Raw genomic sequence first — 18,277 nt, 5'->3', positions numbered from 1 at the left:
GGGATCTGAGCAAGTATAAAAAATAATCTATCACATATTGTTCCCTAGCAGGAACCTTAAAGCCCTCCAGAAGTTACCTCAAACCATCTCCACTTTCCATGCTCCTTATCCTTATTGGTCCCTTGTGGAGAGACAGAGGTCACCATCTTGCCTTTGTGAGTCTGTACATTCCTCACAAGCACATGGCATCCCACCACACGGCCCTTGGATGATGCAACCTGGCTAGCCCCTCTGTAACTCTCCACTCCTTATACGGCTATATTGACTGTCCGTCCACTGACCATTAGCTACAACAGAGGTCAACCCATTCTGTTTTGCGCGTGCCACCTTAAGGTATATAAGCGCCTTGCAGACAATAAAGGTCCTCTCATGTTCCCCATCCCAGACATGCGTCCATTCCTTCTCATTCAGGAGCGCTCTCGCCCAGGATATACCTCTTAGATGGATTCCTGCAGGTCAGGACCCCACAGTACTCCAAGCACCCCACATCACCCCACAGTCTCTGAACCTTCAACTACTCCTGTTAGGGCACTCTGAGAATTTCAAACAGAACGCTCCTCACTCTGATCTCAACCAAGCTCTAGAAGAGATTTCATTGATCCCGGCCCCTCTTCTCCCTAATTAGAACTGGTTTTGGAGTGAATGTTGATCCTAGTTCTGTGACTCAAGAATCTTACTTGGGGAGTTTTAAAAATCCCTTCATACTTAAGACAGAGCAACTAGGAATGCTCTTTTTCATCCAACTTCTTTTACATTTAACTATGACACCTGGTATTCCTGTTGCCCACATGCCACGTGCCTGCATGTAAAATTAGTATAAAAGATAACAATGTGAAGAGATGGAAAAATATTTGGGTGCTTGAGTGACCCAATCACTCTCCAGATATCTATGTATATGTACATTAAAATTTTCTTATCATCTAAGCCAAGTATCCCTAAAAGAGGGCTGCTAAATTCACAACTGCTAAATACAACTGTTAAATTATATGGGAAAGGCAAAGAGGGCATTGGAGACTTGGAAAGAGAAAAAAAGAGATGTACTAAGTGAAAGAGAGACAAGTAGTCTGATGTGCCGAGCAGATGCCAATGTCAAAAAGACCTGCTGAATAGTTATAGCCCATTATATCCTTATAGAAGATAAAAATGTAGAACAATCTTTGTTAGTCTATTCAAACCAAATATCTCTCCTAAGGTTTAAGATTATTCCCACCAATCTGATACTTTCCTGGCAAGAATGAGAAACAGTATCTTTAGTAAAACTTATTGTTTAAAAAGATTTTACTTAAACATCTTATAGTGATGTCAAGAAGATTGAGGAAGGTATTGAAGTTATGAACTCACATTATAGAGAACAAAAACTTTTTGAGGTGACTGTAATAGAGATAGAGACAAAGATTACAGTAACATGGAAGGTCCTAAGGCATGGTAAAGGGGATGTTTAATTTCAGAAGAGATTAAAAAAACAAGATGTCCTGAATGGAAGAGAGTATGTAGTCTGATATGCCCAGCAGATGACAAAGCATGGAATAAATCTATCGACCTACACATGCAGTGAAAACAATTCTGCACTGGAAAAAAGCTGCCAGTAGAGCACAGAAGTTGTAAGTTCTTCTCAGAGTTTAAGAATCACCTTAGGTAGAGATTGTGCAAAAGTCCAAGCAATATCTTTTCACACAAAAGCTGATTCTGCTCAGTGAAGAGTTGTTTGATGGCTGGACCAATATATGCAAGAAGCAAGCACATTGCTCTTTTTCTTAAAATCCCCAAATTGGTAAACTGGTAATTTTTACTCCAAATTCTATGTGGTGGAGAGAGGAGAAAAAAGGAGTGTGACTCCAAATTATATGTTTCACGTGAAAACAGAGAGCTTGGGAACTGAAGCACATGACCCCATACACCTACTCTTAGCAGTCTGAAATAACAAATCAATCAATCAATCAATGGTAAAGGCCCTCCCGTTGATCGTCAATTTGCTCGAGCGGGCCCAGTAACGTCTCCATTGGAGACTTTGTTGTTACTGTGTCTGGCATATCCAATACTCTCGGTAGCTTGCCGGGCTCTCCGAGAGGGGCGGAGGAATCGAACTCGGGTCGGCCATGTTGGCCGCTTGTAAGGCGAACGCCCTACCCGCTGTGCTATCGGGCCGGAGCGATAGCACAGCGGGTAGGGCGTTCGCCTTACACGCGGCCAACATGGCCGACCCGAGTTCGATTCCTCCGCCCCTCTCGGAGAGCCCGGCAAGCTACCGAGAGTATTCGATATGCCAGACACAGTAACAACAAAGTCTCCAATGGAGACGTTACTGGGCCCGCTCGAGCAAATCAATCAATGAACACATGAATAACTTTCCACCAAAGTAGCAACACTTTCTTGCTAACAAGGTGTGTTATGTCTAACAAATGCATTGGAAAACAAGACAGACTGGAAGAAAGAGGAGACCGCAGTGTTAGCCAGCAGGGGTTTCAGATGTGCTTGTGCAGGCAAGCAACCCTGCAAAGGGCCATCTGTGTGAAACTTATTTCCCATGTAGATCCTGAGATTCTGATTCATATCTGAAAATTGCGGGTGAAGATCTAACCTCAGAACTCAAAATCCCTTTACAAGGATTCATAAACCTTTAGTCTAGTCCTGTTACTGGATTCCTCATAAGCCTTCAGATAAATGAAGAACCACCACCTGGAAGCCAACACTCCTTCAGGAATAGGCAGGAAACAGTTGTGCCCCAGGTGTCAGAGCTCTTTGCAGGTGTGAAGATGGGGCTGTGATGAAACAGCGCCCCCAACTGGCTTGGAGGTAGAAGACAACACCTAAGTGAAGAACTGATTGCTCAAGAGACTTGCCACAACCCCCTAACATGCGCCAAAAATTCTTGGATAAAAGAATGATACTTTTTAGAAAAAGAGGTTTCACATCATTCATATAGGGAAAGCATCAGCAAAATGTAGTTTGTCACTATTATTGTAGTCTCAAACTAGAAAGGTCTGGTAAAAGTTATTGCAGGTTTACAACTGAGTATAAAATGTTTTATTTTTTTTTGTCCTACTTTGCTTTGTTGTTTGTTATGAATTTCCAGAAAGAGAACTAATACATGGGAAATTTTCTCAGAAATCAGCTTTGTGACCTCGGACAGAACTTGACTTTATCTTCCAGGCAGTTAAAACAACAAGATCAAACTTTAGAATTCCTCATTCTCTTTCCAGATCAACAAAACTCTATTTGCTTTAAGAGTGGAGGATATGATTTACACATATATGCATATATATTGTATTTTAATTGTCATGATTTGGTTAAAAGTGCCTTAGGTATGAGAAAACAGTCACTCTCATATTGATTCATATTACAGGAGTTGGTTGGCAGGGAAGGAGGAGGAAAGAGAATCTCCTGATTAGCCAGAAATTCAAACTTAAATGTAGGCTGGTCTCATTGAAAAAATAATGGGACAAAAGTGCTTTCTGGAGCTCGTGATTCTCGCTCCCTTCCTCCCTCATGTTTAATGCAGTCTCCTCTCTTTCCAAGAGTCAAACTCCTCATGGTTATCTCAGCTCTCACTGTGCTCATGGATTTGATACTCATTTCCCATAATCAATTTTCCTTTCATTCCCAAGTTTTATGCTCCAGTGAGGGAAATATAATTGGAGCAGCTCATCTTTAGAGTCAAACTTCACAAATCATATGCCACTGGCTGCCCATGATTGGATATCCTTGGGGCAGGTAACAACCTTGAGACAATTAGCAATGGATCTAGTCATATAAAACAAAACATGGCCACTGAACTGCGGAGGGGACAGATTTTGTTAGTCTGGGTTGACATTAGATGTGTAAATCTGTGCTAGTAGAGTGGTCACTAGCTACATAGAGAATTTAAATTCAAATTAATTCAAATAACATAAAAAGTCCAGTTTCTTACTAATCATTCAGCATCCACGTGTGATGAAGGACCACTAGGTTATATTTCACAATAGATGACATTGTCATTGTGGAGAGTTCAATGAGCTGGCACTGAACTCTAGTTACTAGGTATCTATAGAGTTACCAAATATAGATGACAAAAACAGTTTCTTTACCTTCTCATAAAATAATTTTTATATTTACTGACAAAAACGGTTTATTTACCTTCTCATAAAATATTTTTTATATTTAACATTCCAACTGGTATTCTTAAAAAAAACCTATGGAGAAAAATAAAAAAGGAAGCACATCTCTTTTTTGTTTATTCTCATTGCGTTTATAAAGTAGCCCATAAGATACTTCATCAGCAATTATTTGATCAGTTTACTTGTCCTAGGTGGTGGTCTCACCAATTATTTGTGATCAGCAAGAAAACCTGTAAGTACACAAGAGGAAGATATATTAATTTAGGGGATTAATATATATTTATCATAAAAACCACAGAACTGAAAGTGGAATTTTTAATGCCTGTCCTAGTATGTGTTCCATTGACTACTCTACCAGGTGATCCTTAGAAACTGCTCTTAAGATATAGCAAACATTCAAAGCACTTTATTCAGTTCCAGTAAAATAAGCAGTAAAATAGAGCAGGATCCCATTGCTACATGTGTGTGTGTGTGTGTGTGTGTGTGTGTGTGTGTTCTTCCCCTCCCCCCACCAAAAAAAATAACCAGGATTTCCTGGGGGGAAGATAAAGGGATGGGGGGGGGCGGAATAATCTTCTTCACAAAGCAGAGATGATCCAAGAAAATACTAGAAATAAAGTAGTAGGTTCTGATTATGTGACCTTGGTCTATTACCCGTTTTTTTGTTTTGTTTTGTTAATCTTAGTTTTTTTGTTTTTCAAGTTTCTTTGGTGCCGGCCTGCCTAGCACCATCCCAATTCTCCAGTCTCATCTTCCGAAGAACCTCCAGAATTCTAAAAAGTTGATTTGCTTAAGATTGACTGATACAGTGTCAGAGGCTTGCAAATTAGAACCATGACTGAAGTCATTTCATGACTTAAATCCTCTTTTTTAAGCTGTTTTGATATAACTGAGGTATCCTTTGGACCTAACAGTCCTCCTATATGCTTATTTTACCCAATGAAACTCAGTATTTTTCCATTTTCTTTCAGTGACTTAATCCACCACTCAAAACCATACTGACAGCCCTATCCACCATTTATTTGATCATGCAGCAAAAACTTAAGGGAAAAAAATAAGAACTCTTGGGGCCAGAGATGTAGTTCAGCAATAGAGCTTGTGCAGTGTTGTGTTTTGTTTGTTCTACCAGTCTCAGTTTCCCTAAGCACTCATCCCATTGACAAAAGTGCTAACGTCTTTATAGCCTTTACCAAAATGACAATTTGTATACAAATTAAGGCATATTTGAGATTCATCAGGCATGTCATGGATCCCTACAGGAGGAAAATTCCTACACTTCTGATGTCTATTCAAGCATACTCATTTGGTTGCCAGTTGTAGATTTTACAGAAAATCAAAGAGCTAGCATTCTAGTTTACTTACCAGAGACTTTTGAGTCTATTTTATTTGAGTGTGTGTCAACTTTTGAAGAGATAAATCAAGTCAGAAGGACTAGACCTATGAAGTTTGTGGAGTTGAAAGTGAAAAAAAAATCTCCTGTTCTTTTTATTTTTAGCTTCACCCACCCCGATCATGTCCTGATTTTAGAAGTTTAATCTCAAGACAAGTTTCATTAAAACAGTAAAACAATAGTGTGATTAAATTTCTATAATATATTCTAAGATTTTGATATGGTTATTATTAAAAATGTTAGTCACATATCAACCAACACCATAAGAAATTAGAGTTGAAAAATTTTTGTTACATGTCATATAAACGCTAATTGCATGCACTAGTTATAAATGTATAAATTAGTATTAACTTATTTTTAAACAGTGATGACTAAAACTTATACATGAATACTATATGCCAGATACAATTATATATTTTATTGAATTTTTCACAATATCCCTAGTTCATTAATAAAGGTATTAAGTAGTCCACCATATAATAAGACACTGTAATGGAATACCACCAGAGTATCTGCACCCTTTCACCACTTTGTGTTCTCTCTTATTCACCACCTCTGCCTCCTTAGCAAACTCAGTTCTTTAGGCAAAGTCTCAGGGTCTGTTATTTTTCACCATTGTTTACTCCCTTATATTTCCTTATATTCCACATATTTGACTGGAGTGATAGCACAGCGGTAGGGTGTTTGCCCTGCACGCCACTGACATGGGTTCGATTCCTCCGTCCCTCTCAGAGAGCCCGGCAAGCTACCAAGAGTATCACACCCACATGGTAGAGCCTGGCAAGCTCCCCATGGTGAATTCGATATGCCAAAAACAGTAACGAATCAATGGAGATGTTACTGGTGCCCACTCAAGCAAATCTATGAACAACTGGAGTACAGTACTACAATGCTACAGAGAAAGGAGAGAGTAAGATATAAAAAAAAATTGTCCCATAAAAGAAGAGATTACTCTCTGCCTGAATGCTGATCACTCCTGAATGCAGATCTCTCCCAGAAAGCTGACTAAAGAAGTCTATTCCAAATTGCCTCATCCCCAGTTAACTGTATTAATTGGAGTATCAGGCTGGTCTTAAAAATCCTGGGCTGGACCTTTGTTTTCTCAGGGGGGTGGAGAACCACACCTGGCCATGCTCAGGACTTATTTCTGGCAGGCAGAACCACATACTCTCAGGCCCCAGGGCTAGATCATTTGTAAATCTTAAGCCTAGAGTGGAGTTAGAGCACATAAGTCCATTCCAGATGACTAAATTCTGTGGTTTTCTGAAATTTATTACTAAGACTTTCTTTTCTAGAATGTACATCTACTCACCTACCCGCAGCATGTTTTCAGAGAGGAAGGGATAATACAAATTATGCTCTCGTCAATGGGAACTCTGAAAATCCAAGTCCCAAAGAGAAATATATCTGAGTTCAAAAGCTCCAACTGCCTATCATCTCGTGTGTGTGTGTGTGTGTGTGTGTGTGTGTGTGTGTGTGTGTGTGTATGTTAGGGAGAGCAATACTCACCCGTACAGGTCACTGTGAGTTAAATAAGGAATGTACTTCCAGCCCCTTAACAAAGAAGCCTGCTAGGTCAGGAAGAATCCTGAGGTCTCAAACAGCAATTCCTGCTGCTCAGTGAAGCCTCCCAACTGCACCCTTGCATTACTCACAGCTAATTTGCCTTCAGGTTTTGATAAAAACAGCTTTGGAATAGTTGAATCAATCATTAAAGTTTTTTTAATTGAATTTCTTTGGGCCACAATGGCACTTGAGACTTAATTACTTTATAAATGAGCTTTGATCTCTCAGTTGTGACACTCTTTCCACCACCCCTCCTCACCCACAGTTCAACAGACTATGCCTAATTACCTCATCTTGCTAAATCATTAAATATGCATTTACTAAAGTCACTTCCCTTGACCCCCTTCCCACATCCCCAGAGATTTTATTCTAATCACTGATTCGCTTTCCTTATGAAAGTTGATTCATTGATGAATCTTTTATTTTGCAATCTGTCTAGGTAGCTCAGTGGTCCTATGAAGTCTTTTGTGTGGGGAGAAGGAAGGCTCTTTTCAAACCATAATGCCAAAAGTATTGAGAGAGACAGAAAGAGAAAAGAAAGAAAGAGAGAGATGAGAGGGGAGAGGAATGAGAGAGAGAGAGAGAGAGAGAGAAGTGCCTTCCATAGAGGCAGGTTGGGTGTGTGTCAGGGGAGGTGGCTGGCAGTATGTGTTGGGGTGGTTGGTAGGAGGGAAACTGGAGATTTTGGTGGTGGGAAATGTACACTGGTGAAGGGTATTGGAACATTTTATGACTAAAACCCATCATGAACAACTTTGTAACTGTATATATCACCAAGACTCAAATTTTTTAAAAAGTCCCCTTTCTTCTTCTGGAGAGGATTCTTAGTAAGAAGGGGTCCAGTTCCCTCAAATACATATCACTTAATCTTTGATAAAGGAATAAGAAATGTGAAGTAGAGCAAGGAAATCATCTTCAACAAGTGATGCAGGGGAAATTGAACAGCTACATGCAATAAATGTACTCAGACTTTTGTCTAATGCCAGGCATGAAAGTGAGATCAAAATGGATCAAAGACCTCAATATCAGACCTGAATACATAGGTACATGGAGGAAAATGTAGGCAGAACCCTCCACTACATTGAAGTTAAAGGACTTTTTAAAGATGAAGCACCACTGATGAAGCAATTTGAAAAAAAAATAGATAAACAAATGAGACTACATTAAACTAAGAAGTTTCTTCACCTCAAAAGAAATGATGACCAAAATACAGAGAGAGACCACTGAATGGGAAAATTTACTCATCAACCATCAGATAAGGGGTTAACATCCAGGATATATTAGATACTGGTAGAAAATTACAAGAAAAAATACTTCAACCTCATCAAAAACTGGGGAGAAGAAATTAACAGAAACTTCCTCAAAAAAAAAAGTACAAATAGCTGAAAACACATGAAAAAATGCTAATCATCAGGGAGATGCAAATAAAAACAATAGTGGAATATCATCTCAAACAACAGAGGCTGGCACACATCTAAAAGAACAAGAACAACAAGTGCTGGTGTGGGTGCCGGGGGGAAAAAGAAACTCTCATTCATTGTGGGTGGGAATGCTGACTGGCCCAGCCTTTTAGGGAAACAATGTGGACATTCCTCAAAATACTAGAAATCAAGCTTCCATTTGACCTAGCAATATCATTTCTTGTAATATATCCCAAGGGTGCAAAAAAAAAAAACAGTAGACATGGCATCTGCACTTGTACGTTCATTGCAGCAATGTTCACAATAGCCAGAATTTGGAAACAACCTGAGTGCCTGAGAACAGATGACTGGTTAAAGAAACTATGGCACATTGACAAATAGGAATATTATGCAGCTGTTAGAAAAAAAAGAAGTCATGAAATCTGCTTATAAGTGGATGGACATGAAGAGTCGGATGCTAAGAGAAATGAGTCAGAAAGAGAAGGACATAGAATGACTACACTCTTTTGTGGAATGTAGAGACAGGGCCAAGAAGATTGTTCCATGGTAGGAAGCCTGCCTCATGAACTGGAGAAGGCAATTAGGATAGAGAAGGGATCACTAAGTCAATGATGGTTGAAGAGATTTCTTGGTATGGGAGATATCTGCTGAAAGTAGATAAAGGAGGAAACATGATGGCCTTTCATTATCTGTATTGCAAACCATAATGCCCTTAAGTAGTGAGAAAGATTGAAATTGTCATAGAGACAGGGGGTGAAGTGGAATTGGGGTGGCAGGAGAGGTGCTGGGGGCAATGGTGGTGGAAAATTGACACTGATGAAGGGATGGGGTTCAATCATTGTATGACTGGAACTCAATCATGAAATCTTTGTAATTATCTCATAGTGATTCAATAAAAACAATAACAATTTTTATACAGTGTCCAGCGCAAAGTTTGGTCTAACTGAATAATTTTTAAACTGAATAAATAATAGGTATCCTAGCCTGGGTTCCCTGAAAAGCAAAAGCAGAGATTTTTTTCAGATAAATAGTTTGCAAATCACTTGGTCATGCAAGCCTAAGGAGAGGTATGGTTATGGCAAACTTGGCTGAGTTTCTGAGTGGGCCCTTGCTTTTTGTAGATAAAAATCAGCAGCAAATTATGGTGCTTCAATTTAAAAAAATAGGTTTCTTTTAATTAACATGAGAAACTACCAATGTGTATGTTATTAAAGTTATTTATTTAACACCTAATTTTTTCTTTTCGGAGTTACACCTGGCTATGCACAGGGGGTACTCCTGGCTCATGGACTCAGGAATTATTCCTGGCAGTACTTGGGGGACAATATCGGATGCTGAAAATTGAATCCGCGTCGGCCCTGTGCAAGGCAAATGCACTACCCTATCTGCTGTGCTATTGCTCCAGCCTCTTTATTTAAACACTTTTAAGAAAATAGTTTTGGATGTGCATATATTTTATGTCCAGGTATCACACTAACTTGTTACTGATGACTCTTTGGTCTCTATGTATGTTGTTCTCATTTCACATCTTGCAGGTTCCAATACCACTGCTATCCTACTCATCAGTTAGTGATGCACTGTTGTTGGTTTTTCAGGCTCTGTGACCTCCTTTCATGGTCTATAAGCCTACAGCCCTTTGTCCTGTAGGTTTGTTTGTTGTTAGATCACAAAACCACTACTTTTCTACCATCTACCTGGGCACAGATGAGGGGCAAAGAGAAAGTTGCCTGACCAGTGTTCTCCTTTTAGTATTACTATTCTTGCTCCTTAATTCTTTTCCATTATCTATCTGACTGACTCCCTGTCCTGTTGATGAAGTTTAAAATGACCAATTATCCAATTATCGTCAGATAATTGGTCATTCCTGACATTCCTCTCCCCACCCCACCCCCATCCTCATCCCCTCCACTGATGTAACAGTATGAATGACTCAAAGGAGAGAAACAGGGAAGGAGTAAAAAGTTGGGCAGGGTAAAATGCCAGGTTAGCAACTAACTACTCTGATAGGCGCATGCTCATTCTGTGCTAACCCTGAGACACCATATATTGCAGCATCAGAGAAAAAAGAGAGAGGCAAGTGGTACAAGCAGGGCAAGATACAAAAGAAAACTTTGACTTATATAACACCCATTAGTCTTTTTTTTTAATTTTCTATTTCTAATCTAATTTCACAAATGGCACAGCCCTTTACCAGTCCTAATATGACAGTACTCATTTCCAACTAAAGATTAGGAGGAAAATTAAAAGTGATTCCCAGCACTATTTAATGATATACTGGGTGCAGTTCATTATTTCAAAGAACATTGTAAAACTCTCCAAAATTATTTCAATAGGCCTTTTAATATACTGTAGAAATACTCTTAAGAAGTGTATGGAGTTGCGAAGGGATGCATCCATCATTAAGTTGGACAGCAATGGGTTTCCCTACTCATGAAGGACCAGGAAAGTCTACTGAAAGAACAATACCCTCCATGTTATTGTTTCATGGGAGCCAGTGAATGTTTGGAGCTTCTGCCAATTACTCTTTTTTTAAAATTTGTTTATTGAATCACCGTGAGAATAGTTACAAAGCTTTCGTGTTTGAGTCTACATCATACAATGATCAAACACCCATCAGTTCACCAGTGCACATTTCCCACCACCAACAACTTAGTGTACCTCCCCTCCCACCCCTACCCCTCCCTGTGTGGCAAATAATTTCCACATTACTCTCTCTCTACTTAGATTACATTCAATATTTCGTCACCTTTTCCATAATTACCACACTATGTTTGGTGGAGTTCAGATAGTAGGCAAGGAATCAGAGAGAATATATATATATCAGAGAGCCAGCAAAGAGGCAACACTAGATAATTTGTTTTCTATTGCTGGTTTATGAATAGCATGTGATCATATACAATTCTGGAATTTAAAACCTTAATAATTAGGTTTGGAGAGATTTCTACCAAGTTACTCAGTTCTGAAATTCCTCTGTGTATCTCTGGGATCCTGGCCATTAAGGAGCTTAAGAAGTAGCCTGGAGGGCCGTTCATAGGTGGCCTCTCAGGATCTCCTCGGGGCAGGGGAGGAGAGGGACCAGACTCCTCCCCTTTCCCCAAGAGGCCTGGTGTGTGTTGTCACTTCTGGCCCTCACCTGGCATTCCTAATGAGTTCTGGAAGATCTACCACTCTTAACCCATTTTAGAATAGAGTTAAGTGACTTCAAACCTTCCATGATGGAGACAGCAAGAGGAATGAGTGCCACATTACAAAACAGAATGCACTGGAGAAAATCATTTCCTCTGGCATCATGAGAAACTGATGCCTGCTTCTGAAGTGGCTTGAATGCAATTCAAAGGGAGCATTTTCATATCTTTTCAGTGTTACAAAAGTAATTTCGAGTCTAAATTTAAATGTGCAAAGCCCTTGAGGGCAGGGAGTTGATTTATATACTTATTACATTGTGGCTAATCATGTATTTGAAGAGCAAGAGGAAATTACACTAAGTAAGACAGGCAAGTATATAAAGGCCAGCATCTCCTCAGAAATCAATTACTTGGCTCTGGTTAAAAATCACACCCTTTGTAACTGACAGGAGAAGGTTTATATTCAGATCTGTTGAGAAAACATGACCTTCACCAACAAAGTTAATGAAAGAACACTGTGTATTGCCCTAGGAGAAATAACAATCCTCGGGTCCACAGAGACTCAACTACTTCCTCTAGAACTATAGACACATGGTTGTCCTGTTCATCACAGTGAGTTCATGCTCTGAGGATATTTTACATTAGATCAATAAAATGAGATATTTACCTGAATGGAGTCCATCAATGGCCTAAACAATTTCTTTAAAAGTGTGCATTACAATTTCTGGAGGAAAAGAAGTCATGTTGTTTGTCTGTGATCTTTCTGATCTAAGATATTAGAATATTTGTAAAGTAAATATTCTGAATAATGGCATGGGATATCAATTGGGGAGATGAGAAAGACAAATGCAAGTGGGCCTCCATAGACAGGATGTTTCAGAGAGGCACTGAAAATTTAAGATCTTTTGGGCTGAAGAGATAGTGCAGGGTGTAAGGCACTTGCATGTGGCCATGTGGCCAACCTTAAAACTTAATGGTATTTGCAGATGTATTCTTCCAACCTAACTTCCCCTCCACGCATGCCCCCGCCCCACCCTTTGCAATCGCTATATGCATATAGTCACTTCATAGAGTCCATTGAGCACCACCAAGAGCCACTACTGAGCACAGACCTAGGGACTGCTCCTGAGCAACACCGGATATGGTCCAACTGATTTCTGTCTTTTTAAAGTAAAATTATTGGGCTAAAGAGATAGTACAATGGATAGGGTACTTGCCTTACACACAGCTGACCACGTTTTGATCCCTGGCATTGCATGTGGTCACTGAGCACCACTATGAGTAATTCCTGAGTGCAGAGCCAGGTGTAACCCCTGAACATCATGAAGATGAAGTGTGGTTGAAAAAAATAAAATGATTCTACAACAAGTGAAGTAAACACAGGAAGCAATAGACAAAGTCAACAAAATTGAAGAAAAGGCAACATAAGACATTTATTCTATTTATTTAGATTTTGAAATTTTATTTAAAGGTAGGCTTTACAAGTTTGTAAAACATAATTGATAAAAAAAATTAGGGCCTGATATGTAGGATAGCATTGTACTTGCCTTGCATGTGGCCAATCCAGTTCCATCCCCAGCACCTGAACGCCTCCAGAGCCAGGAGTAAGCCCTAAGCACTGCCAGATATGGCTCCCACAGCCCCTAATTTTATTGTTGTTTATAGTTAAGTGGGCTGGAGAGATAGCGCAGTGGGTAGGGCATTTGCCTTGCATACCGCCAACCTGGGTTCAATTCCTCCGCCTCTCTCAGAGAGCCCAGCAAGCTACCAAGAGTATTCCGTCTGCACATCAGAGCCTGACAAGCTCCCTATGGCATATTCAATATGCCAAACATAGTAACAACAAGTCTCACAATGGGGATGTTACTGGTGCCCACTTGAGCAAATCGATGAACAACAGGAGGACAGTGCTATAGTTAAGCAAACAGCATGTACAATACTATGAATGTTTATGGTCTTGATGTACCTTTATTTCACCTCACCACCACCAAAGTACCCCTGTTCTTATTGATACTACAAAATTTGTTTATTTAGGAGTATGATGTACTTGCCTAGAAAACTCCATATTTTTAGAAAGTTAGAATTCTTTATTTAAGACCGCAGGGTTTAGAAGGCAGCCTTGGTCAGTCAGAGAGATAGTATTGCAGTTAAGGCAATCGCCCTTTATGTGGTTCTCTCACAGGCATAAAGTACCCTGAGCACTGCCAGGAGTCATCCCTGAACACAGAGCCAGAAGAAAGTCTTGAGTACCACCAAGTGTGTTCCCAAAAGACAACAAAACATAATAAGAAAAGGGAGTAGACAACAAAACAAAACAAAAAGAAATTTTGTATCTACCAGTGTTCTTTGTCCTGGTCTTTGGTTTCTCTTTATCATATCTCAAAATCTCATCACTGGTCTTTTGCTGGTCTGTCATGATGCTCTCTTCTCAGTTGCTGATGCTCTATAACCTGTTACTGAGGTCTGCACAACTTACCTCTTAAGTGTCATGGCCCAGCAGCAGACTGTCCTCTAAGTTTTCCTTAGTTGTCCCACCATGATAGTGTGCACATGGATGAGAATCCTCTTAAGGAGCTTAAGAAGTAGCCTGGAGGGTCATTCATAGGTGGCCTCTCAGAATCTCCTCGGGGCAGGGGAGGAGATCTTTAAATCTGACCTGCCCTGACCTCTTTCTTTGTATCATTATATTTCCAACTCCATCCCCACACATTTCCATGATTTATCTAATTGGCTACCTCCTTTGTGGGCTAGATTTAAAGGAACCAATTATATGAAGTAGGTTGCTCAGTGCTCCTTCCCCCAACTTGGTTTCCATTATAATACATTACTTCTAATCAAGCTCTTCATTATCCCTGCCCCTCACCTGCTTTGTAATCCCAGGCCTAGGGTTTATCATCATTTGTTTAAATATATATATATATATATATATATATATATATATATATACACACACACACATATATATGTGTGTGTGTGTGTGTGTGTATGCTTGTTTTTTTATATATACCACAGATAAGAAAGATCATCTAGGACATTTATATTAGAGGTGATAAGCAATATTTTGAGAAGGTTATGCTGAGGTGACACTTATATGAATGAGGAATTTGGCATAGGTTATATAGATATATTTGACTACAACTCAATAAAATGATTAAGGATAAGAAATAAAGTCATGCTTTTACTTTTGTTTTCTAATAATGATTGAGACGTTTAACCTTTGAAGTTCCGAAATGTAAGACATAACTCAAATTGCAGGGTGAGCTTAACTAGAACAAGAATAATACTTGGGAAAGAAAAGAAGAGAGATCCTGTAAGATTTTTACACAATAATGGAGCAGACAGATGGATGGGGGAGGGGGAGAAAGGTGATGGTAATTAACTTTTCAGTAAATAATAAAACCAAAAAGTTGCCTATCTCTGAAGTAACCCAAAGGCTACTTGGGTTAACCCAAGGACAACATCCCCTTGAAATGCAAATACTGAGCATTAGGGGATGGAGAAACAGAAGCACTGCTTAGAGTCCTGAATTAAGGTACCAGTCAGCAATGGTGGACCCTTCAGAAAAGGAGAAGCTACAAGAGAATCTAATGGTCCTAATATGTGATAGATTTGAGAGCCCTGTCCAGCACAGACAGAAGAACAAAGACGAATAAAGTGAAGGAACTGGGAGTTTATTGGGGTGTGCTCCTGGAAGGAAGTCTGAGACTGCGGTAGAGCCACACCCTGGGAGAGACTAAGGGGGCCTTTAAGTTATTTTTGAAAAGGGAAGAAGGGAACAAAGACCAGTGGAACCTGTGTGCTTGGTCTGGCCTGTTATTTATAGGTGATGTATATGAGTAAGCATGGACTGCATCCTGGTGTATTCCTATCTCCAGGTGGGTCATAACTCCTGTCTTCTGCACTGGGAGCAGGGTGATTTTTGATTAAGGGACTGTTACTATTTCACCTGCCAGCCGCCATTTGGTCCTAAGCAAACCTCACGTATTAGAATATGAAATAACCATCAAGAATCTAACCATTACTTCTTTTGTGAAAACAGCCAGATTGACTGTTATATAAGCAGAGAACTCCAAGAGAGTTTGGAGAAATTGTATATAATCTTCCAAAGCTATTCTCTGCTTCTGCCCCCATTTGGGATAAACCCATGATCTCTCTTGAACATGTTCCTCCCTTTTTTCTCCTCTCATATTTTTTCTCAGTAGGTTTCTTTCAATAAAATTATTTTTTTTCACTATTTCTCCTCTTTCTGAAATACTTTTCCTCAAGGCAAGATAAAGCTCCTAGAGCACCTGTACTGAGGATAGTGATGTGGTCAAGTAGATAGGGATGGGTCCATGGCAGTGGAATTCCTAGGATGTAATAAAACCAAAACCAATACCCTTCTGATGAAGGCAGGCAGGCAGATAGGGAAGGCCACCTCCCAAGGCAATGGCAGTAAATTTCCTGGGAAGTAATGGCCCTGAAGTTGCAAAAGCCAACCTTGCAGAAAACAGGAACTGAGGCCTCATAGACCCTCACCTGGCACCAGCAACAGACCCAGAGAGGGCTGGACCCCCTCAAACAGAAACTCCAGCAGAAACAAAAGGCCACAAAAGGAATTTCAAAGAAGACCATCAACACTCCCAACCCTATGCCCCTTGGCAACTTCCTTAGCAACTGAACTTTTACCTAGGTAGAAGCCCACATGGGGGCAAGTTAAAAACCACCTTGAACACAGGAAGGACACACATATGCTGCTTGAGTCCATGTGTCCATATACCCACATCTATGTCTTTTGAGCAGTTTACCTTAATGCAATGTCCTTTTGTATAGATACAAGAAGACCAGAATGAGATATGATAACAGTAATTAAAACAGGTTCAGAGCACCTTTGTAAAAGAGCCTGTTGCTGCTGAAGCAATTGTTGAGCTATATAGCATTTGATTATGTACTTAGAAACTCAGTTACAATACCAGGGAAGAGACCAACATAAACTGAATCTGAGATATTATTAGGCCCTGGCACATGGGCGAGTGAAAAAAAACCACTTTTTAAAAGTTATCAGAGACTTTGAGCATTGGGGTGTGGTTCATCTCCATGTCTGGGGGTAGAGAAAGAGGCAGGGGGAAACTCCAAGAGAAACAGTTATCCTAGAGAGAAATTTAAAGGTGTTCCTATTAAAAGTCATTCCTTCCTCCTTCAGGAGATGAGGCACCTGTGAATTCCAAGGAGAGGGTAAAATTAAAGAATTGTTAATCCAAAATATGGGGTCCAGGCATTGTCCAGTCCACAACCTATAAGAGAAGGGTATAAGGAATGCTCTTAATTTGATCTCATGATATGTTAAAGGTCTTTGCTGCAGGCTTTCTGATGCTGGCTCCTCTGATTTCCTTGTGAATTCCAGGTGAAATCAGCTTGGCGATGGCTTGGAGCTGGAATTTAGAGAGTTGTAAGACTGCAAAGGTCTGAAAGTTAATGCAGGTAGATGAATTCGGCTCCTGATGAAATGCAATGGGACCCAAAGTTTCTTAGTGAAGTTATCTGTTGAAAGAAAAATATAGCCTTTTTCTCAAATAAGGTGTCTCCCTGCTACCTTGTCTTTGTCAATTTTAATCAAATTAGAAAAGTTAATAATTTTCTGAGTCTGTGCATCTTCCTGAAAATGCTTTTCAGCTGCTGTATGACTCCCCTTGAGGTAAATTCAAAAAAATTTAAAGAAAACAATGTCAAAAAATAGGAGTCAAACGGGGCATTCCTACTTATTTATTTATTTATTATTAACTATGCCCGATTCATAGGTCCAGGAAGACCAGAATGAGATCTGATAACAGTAATAAAAACAAGTTCAGAGCACTTTTGTAAAAGAGCCTGTTGCTGCTGAAGCAATTGTTGAGCTATATAGCATTTGATGATGTACTTAGAAACTCAGTTACAATACCAGGGAAGAGACCAACATAAACTGAATCTGAGATGATATTAGTACAGGGTCGAGCACATGTGTTGCCCGCATCTCCCCTCTTGAAATGTGTAATGCTGGGATGTGTTTAGGGGCTCTCTCCACCCTTGGAGAAGCCCAGGTTCTCTCTTGAGTACATTACTCTCCACTTTCTCCCACTTTCTCTTCTTCCTTCTCTTCAAAACCTCTAAATAAAATCTGCTTTACTTCACTGGTCATCTACTCCTGAATTCTTTTCTGCAAGGCAAGACAAGAACCCAGTAACCCTGGGTGTCAGGTGGCAGAGGCAAATTGGGAGAAAGTGAACATTTTTCTGCTTCCCGCTTCATATAGGCAACCTGTGGGGACCCACCAACATCACTGCAAAGAGCCTATCTTGTGAACTCAGGCCTGATAAGACTTATACCTGTAACAGACTCAGAGAAGGCTGACCTCCACCCCCCCCCCCCCCCAACAGCCCCTTAGAGAGAAACTCCAGCAGGAACACAATGCCAGGAAAGGAATCTCAAAGGTTTTTGACCACTCCAAATTGCACCCCTTTGGCAGCTGACCTAACAATAGACTTTTACCTAGGTAGAAGCCCCATGTGGGGGCTGGTTGGGAAAATCCTTTAAAAGAAACCCAAAAGAAAGGAAGGGCGCGCATATGCTGCCCAAACCCATGTAGTGTCTTTGCTCACATTGCCAAGCATATGTGGTGCTCAAGCAAATGTGATGTCCAAGCACATGTGGAGCACGCATATCCCC

This window comes from Sorex fumeus, unplaced genomic scaffold, assembly GCF_029834395.1.
Source record: "Sorex fumeus unplaced genomic scaffold, SorFum_2.1 ptg000021l, whole genome shotgun sequence".
Lineage (NCBI taxonomy): Eukaryota > Metazoa > Chordata > Mammalia > Eulipotyphla > Soricidae > Sorex > Sorex fumeus.
This window is presented reverse-complemented; position numbering follows the sequence as displayed.